The 15,931-nt window shown below is 43.4% G+C and overlaps 1 long non-coding RNA gene across 1 annotated transcript; it reads right to left on the reverse strand.

The window, feature by feature from the left end:
- Positions 1-410: 410 nt before the first annotated feature.
- On the reverse strand, positions 411-3,232 carry LOC125944914 (uncharacterized). Its single transcript, XR_007466602.1, has 3 exons — positions 3,057-3,232; positions 1,319-1,360; positions 411-504 (listed from the first exon to the last, which is right to left on the reverse strand). It is a non-coding gene; the product is annotated as an uncharacterized LOC125944914 (long non-coding RNA).
- Positions 3,233-15,931: the final 12,699 nt, after the last annotated feature.

Genomic DNA, 15,931 nt, shown 5'->3' on the forward strand with positions numbered 1-15,931 from the left:
AGAATGGTAGTTGCTTCATTGCAACTGTTCATTGCAATGACAGTCAAGTAGTGCAACTAATGCGCAAATACACCTAACTTTGTCAGTTGGAGCACCAATCACTTCTGGCAGTTAAGGCTGCTTTTAAAATTTAGCACTTAGTAGGGAGGCGTTAGAGACTGAGATCAAATGAACATCATTCCAAATAGTAGGCTATTGTAGCACGTAGTTGCAGACACAGGCTACTTGAAAGTCATTTGTTGTGCTAATAGCAAGCTGGTAATTCCAAGTACAAAATGTGAAGGCAAAAATGCAATGGGTAAAAAGATGTACGGTACTTGCCTATAACAGCGTTGACCCTGATAAGGCAAGAGCCTCTTTTTGCCTAATGGTGGTGGTGTTTCGAGAAGTAAGTGGCCCATGAGGTTCTCCTCTGTGAACACATGGTGAATCAAGCCCTTGCAAACTTGCCTGGTCCACCATGGCAAGCTGTGCCAGGATCATCTGAATGAGCACCTCTCCAACCTATGTGAACGGCAGGTTTAGGTAAATAATATAGTGAGGTAGTTTAAGGATTGTAAGCACATTTACACAACAGCCACACTCCGAATAAATCACAGAAATACTGCCTGCTCCAGACCTAAAATATGTCACTAATAAAAAACAACTAAAACTAATGTCATAGCTTGTTATGCTGTTGGGATGCCATGTGCTTCAGAAAACAAGGTTTCACCCAGTACAAAATAAATAGTAAGTAAACCAAAGCATTGAAAACTTTAATGCAAGTAGCATTTTTGGGATACTTCACATACTTTCCGGTGTCTGTCTAACTATTTTCCAGCCAATTTGTGTCACTTGGTGGTCAATGGCCTAATGGGTAGGGCTGCTATGTAGACGGGAAGTGGGTTAATAACCATCTGATGACATGCTTGGATCTCTGGGTATGTTACTCAGAGTATGTGCCATTCTTCAATGAACCTCTTTCACGCCATCGTGGGCAACTGCTGCTTGTGTTGGCAAGCAGCAGTAGCAAGCAGCTCAAACAGGAAGATAACTGTCGACATTAATGCGATATTACCACTACACATCAGATTCGCTTGCTGTGTCCCAGACCTACTCCGCTGAATGTGTACATAGACACAAAGACAGGGTGTGCCTCATCCACCTCATCAAGTAAATGAATCGACTCGCAAATCAAAGGCTATGCAAAATCGCAAAGGAGACACTTAATGCTACCATTTTACTAAATCTTAAGGACAATACCTCCCAGCAATACATTCTCCTGGCAACTGTGCATTGATCATGGTGATGCTAGATGATGAATGGCCAAAGTATTCACCTTTTGCATTCCGGCTGTGGCGTCTCCAGGCTCATTTTGATTCTGAAACAAACAGATGTCAGTATTAAAATGTGACGCCACGATAACTCGAAAGCAACAATCAAAACATCTACATGGACGATTAGGCCGACATAAATGGATGGATATAAATGACTGATTGAAAACACTAAAGCATGGCTGCTCTTGTCACTGGCAGTGTGAGGTGGGCAAATAATTTATTTTTAATTTCTCTCCTAAATTTTAAAATTATTTTTGCTCATCTACTGCATGATCTGTTGCGGCCACACATCTTAAGGTAGCTCGTTCATATAAAACCAGTGTTGCATTTTTTACTCCCCGTCTAACTGCTGCTACTGCAGTTTGCTTAGTATTCCACAGAACTGCTCCACCAACAAACCATTGTTCCAAGCTTATGGCAAAGCGTCATTTAGATCACAAGGATACGCTCCCCTTTAACTCTCTCTCCTCTTTAGTGTGTGAATTCAAAGCAAAAATAACTTATTGACATAGCTGTCTGCTTCTATCTCATAAAAAGCCTTGCTAATTTTTGACATTTGTCGATAACGCTTACATGCCACTGGGAGCACAGTGGGACGACACGGCAAATATGCCCAAGAATCTCGTTCCTTCACTGATTTTCGAACTTAGTTATATCAATCAGTTACTGAAGGGCCAAAGGCTGAAACTTCACACGATGACATTACTTTGAATGTTTCATCCCACTAAAGCAGAACATAGCATCCCACAGAATCTGCCTTTTCCGTGAATATAGAGCGCCTACGCGAAGGCGTTAGCGCGAAGTACTCGATGGCGTCGAAGGGAGATAATGGTTTAAAAAAAAGTTCACCGCGCGCGTACCGGTGGAAAACAAACCACACATAACCTGATGATTTCACAGCATTCACTGGCATCAGCCCTTTTTTATCTCACCTATCACATAGAATCACATATACGCCATTGCAATTCTTTATTATTATCGCGCCACAGCGCGTGTCTACCGCACGGCGTGTCAGCGGACTCTGGGCACCTCGATCCTCAAGCGAACAGCGCAGCAGATACATTAGAACGGCAAAACGCCCCGCGCATATTTTCGCCGATCCCGACACGCCATGTAGTAGATGCACGTCAATGGACGGCGTTGCGCGAACGAAACATACTTGATTACAGTACAGTTCGGATTATTTCACGTCGCATTGTTTCCACGAAAACGGCAAAGCACGAGCGCTCATTAATAAGGCTAATTTCAATCGGTGCTGGAACACCTTATCAAACATCGTGGCGCGCACAACATGCCCTGTTTTAGCTGGCTCCACATAGCTGCCCACCAAAACGGCGGAGCACGAGCGCTCATTAATAAGGCTAATTTTAATCGGTGCCGGAACACCGTACCAAAAATCGTGGCGCGCACAACCACGGCCGGGCTCGACTGGCGCGCGCGTTCGCAAGAAGCGAGCGCGCGCGCCAGTCGAGCCCGGCCGTGACACAACATGCCCTGTTTTAGCTGGCTCCACATAGCTGCTTTACGTCGCCGCAAGCGCGCTGTGAAGTTAAATCAGGACAAAACTTCATGCTCAATATCACAAATCTAGTGCTGCACAACCAATTTTCACAACGGAAGGATAGTACTAGAAATGAAAACGAGCACAGAGGCGCGTGGAAGACACGCACGGGCTCTGTACGCACTTTTGCTGATAGCGTCGCAATGAACGAGCAAGTGGAATTTGAAACACTCACTCACCTTCGATGTGGCTGAGTCGGAGGCGATCATGGTGATCTTCGAGGCACCGTGTAGCCCATAAAGACCGAACAATAAGTTGTAATATACCAAAGATGTCACAGCGAGGCAAAGGGCACAGAAAACGCAGCAAACTCATCACGCAACCCGCACACATACGCCGCACGCACAAAGTTCCGGAATCCGCCAAAGAGTCAACAGCGCAAGCGCGCATTCACACAAAAACGCGCATACAAATCCTCGCTTTCATAGATATGAATTGCCATATTTATTAACAAATCTTGTAATATAATGGTATTTCTTAACAATTTGTGTGGTTTGCAAGAGTGTGAAAATTTTCTGCTTAGCTTCCTTGAGGAACTATTTTCTTTATCGCGGTAACGCAGTGCGCCGGCCGGTCACGTACGGAGGCGCGCGGGAAATAGTGCAAAATTCAAACGTCGCAAATGTCGCGCCCTGTGTGCGCGCACAGTTTTAATCGTTTGTATTAAAAAGAAATATTAATTTTAATACGTGAAGCAACCGGCGCGAAATGAACTACGGTCCAGCAACGTACACAAATGTCGCTGTTCGTGCTTGTTAGTTTGACATCATGACGAACGGTAGACAGCATGCCGTCCCGTTGATTAAACATTTGTACCTGTGCTTCTGCGCTACGATTTGCTACCGGCAAAACAGCGTAGATTGTGCGTGGTGGCCAAGCAGTTTACCAGCACACTGGCCACCACCCCGTCTCTACGTGTTACAGAATAGACCTAGGCTTTCATGTAAAATATGGACACGTCGCAGAGATCACCCAAACTTGTTTCATTTTATTGTGCGCTAAGGGCTAACAACTAAACAAAACGCACTCTTTAAAAAACATATTTATTTATTATGCTTACATACTACTTTTCCCACCATCTTGCCCATATTTAACATGGAGGCAATGCCGTTTTCTGACACAGACAGGGCACTGGCCACTTACAATAGAAGCCGATGGGAATCGAGAAGGTGCCCAATCATCGTTCATTGGTCACTGCTTGTTGGGACGTGTGTCTTGTGCTCCAATTTTGTGTCTATATATATACAGGGTGGTCATTGTTAAGTCTTACGGAAGTTTTAGAAATCGCCTTTGGCAGGTAGCATAATTGTTATCATTGAGCTGGGTTAATCGATGAGGCGGACATTAGTAGCACGAGCAATCGAGACATACATTTAACTAATTAAGAAGAAATCACTAATTAACTTCTTATTTTATTACTTTACGACACATATTGCGATTTACGAATTTGAGCCGGTGATCTTTTCAGGCGTATCCACTTGGAATGAATTTCCAGAATGACACCAGTTTAGAGATATGAGCCATCAAACTCGCCGTAAAAGTGCACTGTTGTTACACTTACTTTGTTACCAAAATGCTGTTTTATACATTGAAGCACAAAAGTAACTAAAACGCCCATGTATTTCGTCCCACACCTTGGGCAATAATATCTCGAAACTGGTGTTATACTGGAAATTCATTTTAGGTGGATGCGTCTTGCAAACTCACCGGCTACAATTCATATATTGCAATATGTGTCGTAAAATAATTAACTAAGAAGTTCATTAGTAATTTTTTGTTAATTATTAGAATATTAGTTTCAATTTCTTGTGTTACTAATGTCCGTTTCTTCGAATAACCAAGCTAAGTGATAAAAATTATGCTACCTGCTACAAGCGATTTTTAAAAATTTTCGTAAAGCCTACAATTTTGAACACCCAGTATATACAGGGTGTCCCAACTTTCTTGCACCGACACTTAAATATGGGCAAATGCCACGTAGCTGGACTGAACCAAGGTAATGTTGTTTGCCGTCGCTTACAGATACTCAATTTTTTGTATTAGATAATTAGATAATCATTATAATTAATAATTATCAATCAATTAATAATAATAATTAGCTTCTCAGATATTATATTTAGCTGAAAAGTGTCAATCAGAAAATTATAGAGCACAGGAAAAACTCCCGATACAGCTTTCTGTTGCCCAATACGTGGTAGATAAAATTGTTTTTCCGAGCGTGAAAGTAGCCCGCGGATACACGCATAGTCCCTCGAGCGGCTAGTTGTGCGGCAATTTTGCGTGTATTCGCGGGCTTCTTTCACGCTAGAAAATAAAAAAAAAGAAAAAGAAAAAAAAATTCAATTTTATGTTGCACGTATTGAGCAATAGAAAGCTGTATGGGGAGTTTTTAGTGGCAGGAGCGTCGAGTGCCATTTGTTCTTTGGACAGTACTTCCGGTTCACCTCCTGAGATGATCAAGAGGTGAAAATAAATCGAAAAAAATAGTACAGTACAAAATTCACGAATTTCATTATAGATATGATATCAGAGCATAAGTTTAGCTATAAGTTGAGTTACTGAAGTGTCTGGAATAATTAGAAATAATTAGCTGAGACGACCGGGGATGCAATCCAAGTAAATCAGAAAAATAGAAAAAAAAATGGTTCAGTTCATAATTCATGACTTTCATTATAGATATGATATCAAAGCATAAGTTGTGTTGCAAGCTGACTTGCTGAAGTGTCTGGGATAATTATAACTAACTAGCTGAGACCAGATTAAAAATAAATGAGGAAAAAAAAGAAACAAAGTAGTACAGTGCAAAATCCATCGGTTTCTTTATAGACATGATATCAAAGCATAAGCTTAGTTCAAGTTGAGTTACTGAACTGTCTGGAATAATTATAATTGGTCAGAAATCACTTATTACTGTTTACCAAAGCACAGAACACCAACGCCGGGATGCGAGTGCCAAAAAGAAACACCTAAGTCAAAGTTTAAGGTTGCCTACTCTTTTAAGCATGAAATGCTTAGCTCCCGTTGTCGGCGATCTTCAAGTGACCTTGAGCCAAAAGCCAAAGCTGTTATCCGGGCATTCAAAGCGAGAACATGCCGGCAAGTTGAAAATGAAATTTGTCACCCGTAGGCACGAGTACAACTGTGGCATGGACGTAGAGTGCAATATAGCGTACCGTACATGCAATGCATTGTACTTGATATAAACAAAACATGTGAGCAAACAAAATATTAAATGGTGTCTGCTTGACACTGGCTTTGCCACACATCAAAAACCACTATGATAAGTTGCGAGAACAAAACGAGGTCATCCGAGCAACCAGTCAAACTTGAAAGAAGGCGGTCTCTGGCACCAACCCTTTACTACACATGCTAGTTACTCTCCAAACAAATTACAAAAAAAATATTGCTTGTGAGTTCTTCCCAATGTTTCTTGAAAATATCACTCAAGCTGTAACTTCTATTACGCTGAAGTTTTGTCATTTCCAATAGCAACGTTCAAAAGGCACATTGATACAGGGGCAGATAAAGTGGGCCGATCCTGGAGGCAGTGCAGAAAGGGTCCAAGATCAATGGCACCCGTTTCATGTGGGCCGATCCTGGAGGCAGTGCAAAAAGGGTCCAAGCTCAATGGCACATATCCCCTGTGGGCACGAGGACCTGTAACGCTTCCTTGAACTGCCCTTGTCATAGTGGGACCCGAAGAGACAAAGTTAACAGCCCTTCCTCTGTCGAGATAATGGAGTACTGACTATTGATATGTTGTTGGCATATTGTTGAGGAATTGTTGACACAATATCCTTTCAATAATGCCTCAATAGTTATTGAACGTACACAACAATACCTCAACAATAATGTTGTTGAGCGCTTCACAACAGTAAAGTCATTGACTAATTGTTGTTGACATATTGTTGAAAAATGTTGAGTATTATTGAGAAGTGTTGAGCAATATTGACATTCAATATATATCTGAAAGCAAAGCTTGTCGCCGTATGCATCTTACGTAAGCAAAGGCATATCTTACGTAAGCAAAGCTTGTCGTCCGATTCTAGTAAGCGAACCTTGTCGTCCGATTCTAGCATGCTGATTCTAGCGTGACGGCTTCCGAAGCCCAGGCGAAACGTCAGCGAAGAGCCGCCGACCCTGAATTTAGGGCAAACGAAGCGGAATGCCTGCGGCAGCGTCGTCTTACCACAAGCTCCCCCAGTTAGGACTCGAGAGATAGGCATTTGGTTCAAGTTATGTGACACTCTATATATTTAGTGGTGATTAAGTGAACAATAAAACGATATATATGTGTAAAACACATACACGTCTACATGTGCGTGTTTCAGATATATATTTAATGTCAATAATGCTAAAAATTCTCAATAGTACTCAACATTATTCAACAATATGACAACAACAATTAGTCAATGACTTTACTGTTGTGAAGCGCTCAACAACTTTATTGTTGAGGTATTGTTGTGTACGTTCAATAACTATTGAGACATTATTGAAAGGATATTGTGTCAACAATTCCTCACCAATATGCCAACAACATTTCAATAGTAATTTTTATAAGGGTAAGCTTGAAGTCATAGCGTTGCCAATGACAGGAAGGGGTATCTAGTAGCTACGTGTATGTGTAATGTCACCAGGACGCATATATATATATATATGCATTTTTTACGTCCTTCGTCGGCATTGTTCCGTTTTCCTTCCTCGATTTCGTGAAGAGCCTTCAGAGCTGCGCTGTTTGGCTGGACAAAAAGAGAAAGTATGATGTCGGGAAAGCGGCTGTTTTGACCGGAGGAGAGTGCCTGATAAGAGTCATGTGTCAAAGAAGCCTCACTGTGAGACCCACTGGGCTCTAAGCGGGTCCGGTCGTTTTCACTGCGGCATCAGTTTGGAGCTCGGAATGTGCGCTTGCTGCGTCTGTCCGTCCGTCCTCTTCGTTACGCTGTCGCCTTTGTCAGGCCGCCTCCTCCTCATACTGACCAGGTGGTGAAGACGCCGCCAATCGTGATTAAAAACAAAACATTGCGCACCAGCGCCCACCGGCGAATTACCTCATCACTCTGCGGCAATATTCAATACGGATCTGAACGTGCCAACGACGAAGCTGTCGTTGGCAGTATAGTCTCGCGTGGCAGTTGCTGCAGGATTTATTGCGTCACGCAGACCCTGAGAGTGGCGCCATATGTGCATCGGTGGTGGCAGCACGCAATCACGCAGGAAATGTTTGTGTCCACCGGTAAAGGCTTCGCAGCAAACGTGAAAGCACGATGAATTGCTTATGATTGCACATTGTCTTTTTAAGCGAAGCTTTATAGGCTCACAAGTGTCGGCGTCGGTGGTGTCGCGCTAAAAAGTGGGCCGATCCTGGTGATAGTGCAGAAATGGTTCAAGCTCAATGACACATACCAGGGACAAAAAAGAAAGAGAGAGAGAAAGAGAGAAATGAAGAAATAGAGGAAGAAAGAGAAAGAGAGAAAGAGAAAGACAGAGAGAAATATAGAGAGGGAAAGAGAGAAAGAAACAGAGAGAGAAAGAAAGAACGAAAGAGAGAAACAAAGACAAAAAATCACCACGAAGGTCAGATCCACTCACGGAAGCTTCGCTTACCCCCATTTTGTCGACAGGAGAAGGGCTGGTGATTTTTTTTTTTTGCCTATGTGCATGTGGCCCTTCTAAACACCAGTTTTGTAGCCCTATTGCGAACTTTAGCACCGGTGCATAAAAATATTATATGTGCTGTCAGCGCGTCCTGCACAAATATGCATGCATTTTAGAAGTCTGAGACACGCATCCTAGGAGATTGAGTGACGGACGTTCTCTATAGGTGGCAGCTGCAGCCATTAGATGGTCAGCAGTGTATTTTTCTTCCTTCTTGTCGTAACAACGACTGAGAAATATGGAAGGAAAAAAATTGCCTGGGAGAGTGTTCAGAAATTTGTACAAGAAAAAAATCACCAGCCCTTCCACTGTCGAGAAAATGGGGGTAAGCGAAGCTTGTGTGTGTATCTGACCTTCGTGGTGATTTTCTTTCTTTCTCTCTCTCTCTTTCTCTCTCTATCTATATTTGTTTCTCTCCTTTCTCTTTCTTTCTTTCTCTCTTTCTATAATTCTTCCTTCCTTTGTCTCTCTCTCTCTGACCTTCGTGTTTATTTTATTCCTTTCCCTCTCTCTTTTACTTTTTCTCTTTTTATTATTGCGATAGCAATTATATGGACACTTCAACCGGATTTCTGCCGTTGGCGTCGCCGTCGCCGTCGCCGTCGGCGTCGCCGTGAGGTTCCGTATAGATAAAATCTTCGCCGCGCGCCGTATGCCCCAGAGGCAGCGTGCGGGGACGCGCGCTATCACGGAGAGCGAACACACTCAATCTCCCACACGCAAGCAAGGAAGCGGAAAGCCAGCGCCGGCACTTCTCTGCCAACAACCGCGCTCGTCGCTCGTCCGCACAGTCTCTTATCTCTCCCACGCGCAAGCAAGGAAGCGGGAAGCCAGCGCCGGAAGGAGCGGGGGGGGGGGGGGGGGGGGGGCGGGCGCACTTCTACGCTGCCAAGAACCGCGCTCGTCGTTCGTTCGACCGCACCGTCTCTTATCTCCACACGGCTCTGACCTTTATGCGCATTCGCCGCTCAGTTTCCGTTGAAGCGATAGACCGCACGTACCTTCGCCCGCTCCTGCGGCGTATATATCCGCTCGCTGCCAGCGTTTTGACGGTCGTTGTCTGCAGTCATTCAGTGTGATCTATTCATGTTGTTTGTGCGCGCTCACACCACGCTTCTTCAATCAGTTAGTAATAGTCGGGCCACATTTTCCAACGCACGCTACACATGCAATGCTGCCCGGGTCGGCAGTGCAGCGCTACAGGTGTGTCCCTTCGCACGCGCTGCCCACGGGAAGCGCTTCTCATCAACACCACCGTTTCACACGCGCCTTCTCGTGGTCATCGAGTCTCTCTTCATGTCGGTCTCTACTTACGCCGCAGCACACCTGCTTACCTAATCAGCTCATGTTTACTACAATTCATATTGCTACCAAAGCCGCTCACCTTACTTCGTATGACATTGCTGTGTTGCTATCGCATTCATCGCTTCGCCCTTAGGGCGAAACTGTGACATTTCTTTTCTCTCTCTCCTTCTCTCTCTCTCTATCTTTCTTACTCTCTCTATTTCTTTCTTTCTCTCTCTCTCTTTCTTTCTTTGTCTGACCTTCGTGGTGATTTTGTATATTTCTCTTTATCACTCGTTCTCTCGGTCTTTCCTTCTCTTTATTTATTTCTCTCTCTTTATATCTCTCGGTCTTTCTTTCTCTCTTTATTTCTTTCTCTCTCTTTCTTTCTTTTTTGTCCCTGGTATGTGCCATTGAGCTTGGACCCTTTCTGCACAATCGCCAGGATCGGCCCACTTTTCAGCCTGACACCGCCGCCGCCACCACCATCACAGCCGACACTTGTGACCCTATAAAGCTTCACTTAAAGCATTCATTCACAATGGAGGAAAAGAACTAGGAAGCTTACCAGCAAGTACGCGACCGGTATAGTAAGTACCATGGCAACAAAGAATGTCAAGCGCAAAGTCAGAGAGGCTGAGACAATCTCAGGGGTGGCGGCAATGGAAAAGAAACCTTCTATGAGCAACTATACTCAAGAAGAAAAGATGAAATCAGGAAAGAAACAATTTACGATAACTCAAAGGGAAGCACTTTACTTTCCGATGCGAGATCAGGATGCCTTTGAACGCGCACTTATAAAGCGAGGTACAACAAGGAAGGAGAAGCACTCGCTTGCTGCGGTAAAACTAGGAAAACGGCGGAGCATGTTCTATTAGAACGTGAACGTGAACCCAGCGGTCGATATAGGCTCCTCTGGCCTACTTGAAGTCCTTGGGTTTAGGGAGAACCGGATGAAAGTAAACATGTCCGCAATAGAGATTAGTAAGAGGCGATTGGAAGTTTGGTGGAGGAAAAGTAGGGAGCCGACAAACAACAGAGGCGTGCAAAAACAAAGTTGCCAATAGGGGTTCAGAAAGATTTGTGATGGAAATTTGTCGCGTACTTTTTTTCTTCTTTTTTTCTGTCTTTTTTCTTTTTTAACACGAGTAGGGTATTGGGCACAGCAATAACAAAAGCTTGGTGGCGTACCCACCGCCCCGTTTCAAAGGGGACGCTTAAAAAATATTATGGGGTTTTACGTGTCAAAACCACTATCTGATTATGAGGCGCGCGGTAGTGGGGGACTTCGGAAATTTGGACCACCTGGGGTCTTTAGCCTGCGCCTAAATCTAAGTACACGGGTGTTCCATAGCATCCATCCATCCATCGATTCAGGGGCGCTCGCGCCGGCGTATTCTGTGCTTAAAATCGAATATCTTGTCGGTGTTGGAAGTTAACCAAAGATTGGTAAGCCCGTCGGCTTTGGGAGCCTACGGCAAAACCAAAATGAGGCAGTGCAGGGTGACATGGGTTGGGACTCGTTGGAAGTCAGAGAAGCGCACAGCGAAATTAGTTTTCAAGAAAGACTCAGGAACATGCACCAGAATAAATGGGTGGCTAAAGTGAACAATTATTTGTACATGAACAGCGTGGACACAGAATGGAGGAAAAGGTTGGTTAAAAACACGTTGGCGGGCTAGTTGGTTAGAATCCATGACAGAATGTGTAAGCGCGACTGAACGAGGACGAAGAAAGAAACAGACACCCAGAGATAGCGCTACTTTCAACAATAGTTTTTATTTTTACAAGCACCGATAATATAAACCCAACAAAATCTTTTTGCTCAATAGGTGCTACATAAAAGTATTTTTTCCAAGCGTGAAACAAACCCACGAATACACGCAAGATTGCCGCGCGACTGGCCCCTCGAGGCATTTCGCGAGTATTCGCGGGCTTCTTCACAATCGGAAAAACACCTTTATGTAGCCCGTATAAAGCTGTATCGGGAGTTTTAATAGCGAAGCTCCTTAAAGCCAGCCGTAATTTGTGGTGCGTAGCAAGACACTACCAAGAAAGGAAATAAATTTTCTTGCCGAGGCGGGATTTGAACCCGCGTACCCCCGGCCCGAAAGGGAGCGTCGTAACCACTAGGCTACACAGCCTTTTTTTTCTTTTTGAGCTAATACCCTGCGAACCTGATGAGTTGCAATAATAAAGACACATGCAATATTATCCACAGCGTACTATCCCACATACTTCGCACCCGCACACTAGGCTTATACAGCCACGCTTGCAGATCGTGCATTTTTGAGAATTATATGATTGCGTTCAAGCGTCGTCTTCCTCCGCATCTGGCGCGTTCGTACACTCGTGATCTGCGTGGTGAAGAGGTTTTGCGCGCTATGAGAGCGAGAGAGAGACGCATTCACGGAGGGGGGTCTCCTGGAACGCGGTGTCGGCATTAGAACACGGTGTCGGTGTTGCAAGCTGCGCAATGCAACGCTCAGTGACTGCCGTAAGTCCGAGACGCGCGAAAAGAAATTATCATCATCATCAGTAATAAGATCATAAATTCGCGCGCACTTCCGGAAAATGCTGAGCTACGATCGCCCAGCTTCGCTGTTTCAAGCGTTGCACGGCCGAGTGCAAGGTGAAGTGCTTTAACAGCGAAGCTGTTTAAAGCCAGCCATAATTCGTGGTCCGTATCAAGAAACTACCAAGAAAGAAAAGAAAATAAACTTTCTTGCCGAGGCGGGATTCGAGCCCACGTGCCCCCGTTCCTAAAGCGAGCGTCGTAACCACTACGCTATACAGACACTTTTTATTTCTTACATGGTATTTATTGCATCAATAATACGCGAGAAAAATACTATCTGGAAAAACGTGCAAACACCAGCCAACACATCTCATATTCATGGCCTAGAAAGGACCTAAAATCTCGTTAAGCACACCCTGCACGCACAAAGCGACAAGTAGCTTTGATCTTAAACAGGTGGCAAGTAACTTTGATCCTAAAAAGGTGGCAACGACTAGCAACGTTACAAGAGATGGTATCAGTCCGGTTAAAACTCTGTCAAGTCATACATGTCATTCAAGTGACCAATCATTTGAGCGTAGTCAAATTTCGACGAAACACCAGGTTGAGTCTTTCTGTCTAACATGCGCGTCTTTCATAAGCTGTGTAGTCCAATTAAGAAAAACATACCAAAAGGAACGTCTTCTCCATGCGGTGCAATCAAGTATCGGATGGTAGGGTGATTTAAAATGAAGTGTTTCTTGAGAGTTCTTTGCAGCACACCCCAAAATAATATTGCGTCTTTACAAATTATGAAGGAATTCTCTATAGTCTCAGGCACATCACAAAGGTGACAATTCACAGTGGATACAAAAATTCATTTTTTGTGCAACAAAGTTTGGACAGGTAATGTTTCACTGTGTAATTTAAAGAAAAACGTTTTTTGTACATGGGGATGAAGGCATCTTGCGGACTCGTTTAAGTACGTCATTCCCTCGCAAACTGGAGAATGTAGAACGGTATAGTGGATGTGGGAAAATCATTGATATCGAATCTTTGTATAGTTGTTTTCTGGACACTGTGTAGAGATAATCAGTGCAAAATCGAACAATGAGGAACTTCACAGCAAAATATACTTCATACATAAAACCCCACAAACAAGGTCTTTCAGAATATTGGGATGAAACTACCAGATTGGGTAATGCATTGAATAAGTTCACTTGTATGAATGATCGTAGTATCGGGTGTGAAGTATCTCAAAAAAAGAAGAAACGCCAAACAATCTGTCGCACATATAGATGCGCTAGGCCACGTCCGCCAGCACATACGGGTCGAAAGATATTATCTCGTCTCATAGGCTCAAAGGTGGAAGACCACACAAAAGTAGCAAATATTCTGTGAAATCGTTGAATATAAGTCTGGGCACAGTGAAGTATTTGCAGTACATAAAATATTTTTGTAGCCAGGAACAAGTTACAAGCCGCCGCCCTACCAAATATTGAAAGGCGGTGTGGCGTAAAGGTATCCGCATGGCGTTGAAGTGCCGGTACACGTTCGCGCCAGAAATGTGCACTAAGCTTATATGCATCAAAAGGTACACCAAGGTACTTAGGTGGCACGGTTGTCCATTCTATACCTGCATATTGGGTCCGGCGTACATCCCCATAAACCAAACCAAAGACCTGAGCTTTTTGACCAATTTATCTGGGCACTAGAAGCCATACCAAATCTTTCAGTCAATGATAGCACCTTGTCAATGTTTGGTTTGTCTCAGCAGAAAAAGGCAAGATCATCTGCATAAGCCAATACTTTGAGTTCATTGCCCAAAATGTTAAAGCCATGAACGTCACTGCATTTTAGAATGCTTATACACAATAGCTCTAAATAAACGGCAAATCGAAGTGGTGATAACGGACAACCATGTTTTCCAAAGGAAAGAATAGACACCGGCTCGGATAGATTTCTATTAATAATTATATTGGTATAACAATTAGTGTAGCACATGCGAACACCGTTGTAAACAACGGAGCCAACATTGACGTGTTCTAAAAATTTGAAAAGGAACACGTGGTTCACTCGGTCCAATGCTTTTGCTAAATGTATCTGAAGCAATGCAAAATGATCACAGTGGGACGAGCAGTACTCAAGAGCTGTTTGGACTAGATGCAAGTTTGTATGGAACGACCTTTGAATCCGCAAGTCTGATGAGGTCCAATATGTAATGCCATTGCATACTGGAGTCGATTAAATACGACTTTTGCATAAATTTTGTAGTCTACATTCGTCAGTGTAATGGGTCTATAGCACTCTACAAACCACAATTTTTCTTTCTCAATGTTTTAGGGATTAAGATAATATGACTTTTGGTAAATGATTGTGGTAGGCAATCTTCATCAAAACTAGCAGTAAATGTATTAAGTAATACAGGGCTTAAAATAAATTTAAAGGCTTTATAAAATTCTTCGAAGATTCCATCAGGACTTGGTGTTTTGGAAAGCAGTCACTGATCGATGGCAAGTTTTATTTCTTGTTGGATAAAAGGTCCACTAATAACAGAACCATCATCTTCTCAGAGAGGATTAACTAGGGAGACGAAATGTGTGAGAACATCAGGATTTGGCGTGTGAGCTCAGCTGAACAGCGCTGTGTAATATCTTCGAAATTATTTGATAATCTCTTCCGTTTTTGTCACAAGCACGCCATTTGAATACATACCTCAGATATGCTTTGAATTTGCATGCTGACGCTCATCAAGTAACGCCTGGCACGTTGGTTCTTCCAAGTGCAAGGCACGGGTTGTACGAGCGCGAATGCGAGCACCTCTGTAGCGTTCAGCATCGTATTTTTGAAGATGGCTTTTAACAAGAGTGATTTCATTTATATATGTGCCAGGTGTTTATGATTCCAGCTCATGAAGGTTATAAAGGCTTTTCCCCATCATTCTTTCTTCGCACTTTTTGACATACAACCTGATCGAGCTAATTTCGACTGCTATGTCTCGAATTGCTAGTTCAAACATTTCCCAGGCTGCAAAAGAGGGTAAATTCTTAAAAAAGCAAGATGTTAGCAACGAACGTACACGACATATGAATTCGTTATCGCTAATTAGGCTTACATTAAGCTTCCATAGTTTCCACTTTGGTTTGAAATTAGTGGGACCATTATCACCAAACCAGACAATCACCATGCAGTGATCAGAGAATGAAATAGGCTGCACTTCACATGAAATCCGGCAGTTTAGGAGTGCTCAAGAAACATACATGCGATCCAGACGAGCATGGGAACGGGCTTGGAAATGTGTGTTGGAATACGAAATCCCAGCACACGACCAGGTATCAATGAGGCCAGCGTTATCAGTGATGCATGTTAGCACTTCAGTCAGTTATCAGGTGGGATAGGAGTTCTGAAGCACTCCTATCCCACCTGATAACTGACTGAGCACGATCAGATGGATTGCATACACAATTGAAGTCTCCCATGAGAACGACAGGATGATCGCAATCTAGCACGTTAGCCATAGCTTAAAAACCCTTCACTCGATAAGCTTCATAACTGAAAGCATAAACATTAAGTAAACGCCACAGTACACCATGCAACTGAAAATCGCAACTTATGAAG

This window comes from Dermacentor silvarum, chromosome 4 (assembly GCF_013339745.2).
Source record: "Dermacentor silvarum isolate Dsil-2018 chromosome 4, BIME_Dsil_1.4, whole genome shotgun sequence".
Lineage (NCBI taxonomy): Eukaryota > Metazoa > Arthropoda > Arachnida > Ixodida > Ixodidae > Dermacentor > Dermacentor silvarum.